Raw genomic sequence first — 1,102 nt, forward strand, 5'->3', positions numbered from 1 at the left:
TCCATCCCTGCGGGGCTGGAGCGTCTTCACAGCTGGGCAGTCTTGCTTAGAGGGGGTGGTGGGCAACAAGGAGGGGGAGCCCCGAGCTCTGTTGAGGAACTCCAGCTTCCATTTCAGGAATCTCCAGTGGGGAGGAAGAGACCTGGGTACCTTTTCAAGTGTGCCTTGGAAGGGGGTGTCATTATTACAGAACAGCAGGCCTCGGATCCAGCTACTCTTGGACAAAGCGTTGCTCACCCTCCTGCCTCCTTTCTGCCAAGCGGTTGTGGAGCCTGGCTGCATTTTGCTGCCCTGTGTCCGTTTCCTTCTTTTTGCTCAAAGATCTGTTTTTTTATTTATTTCTCCCTGCCCCCTTCTTGTTTGTATTTGCTGTGTCTGTTTGTTGTGTGCTCGTCTTCCTTTTAGGACGCACTGGAAACCAAACCTGGGGCCTCCCATGTGGGAGGGAGGTTCCTAATCGCTTGAACCACTTCTACTCCCTGCTCTGTTGTATCTCTCATTATGTTTTCCTCCTTGTGTCTTTTGTTGCATCAGCTCACCATGCCAGTCTGTCACATCAGCTTGCTGTCTTTGGGAGGCACTGGGAACTGAACCCAGAACCTCTCATGTGATAGGCTGGAGATCAATTGCTTGAGCCACATCCGTTTCTCCCTTCTTTTTCTTTGGTAACAGCATCTTGATTTTTCCTTTGGGAACCACCCCTTTTCGAATCTCAGACTGCGTGATTAGGTTGGGACCAGTCTTAGCACCTTGGCTCCCAGTGTGGGCCTGTGACTCACCCTGGCCAATCTAGCACTGAATCCCATTGGCTGCAGGGGCCAGCCCGTGTCTAAGGCTGGACCAGTGAGGCATGCAATAGTCAGGATGGACCAGGTTATGCTGCAGTAATAAATCACCACCCCCCCACCCCCGCCTGGATCTCTTAATAACAAAAGCATATGCATGCACATGTGTGTCTAATCCCCACTCAATTGCTCTCTTCCTGCTGGAATTGCAAAGCTGTAGGATCTCAGTTTGGGGGGCTGCCTTAAGGGACCGTCTGCCTGGGAATGAAGCCATCACAGAGGAAAGCAGGATGGGGAGGCCGATTCCTGATGCTATC

This window comes from Dasypus novemcinctus, chromosome 2, assembly GCF_030445035.2.
Source record: "Dasypus novemcinctus isolate mDasNov1 chromosome 2, mDasNov1.1.hap2, whole genome shotgun sequence".
In the NCBI taxonomy this organism is placed as follows: Eukaryota; Metazoa; Chordata; class Mammalia; order Cingulata; family Dasypodidae; genus Dasypus; species Dasypus novemcinctus.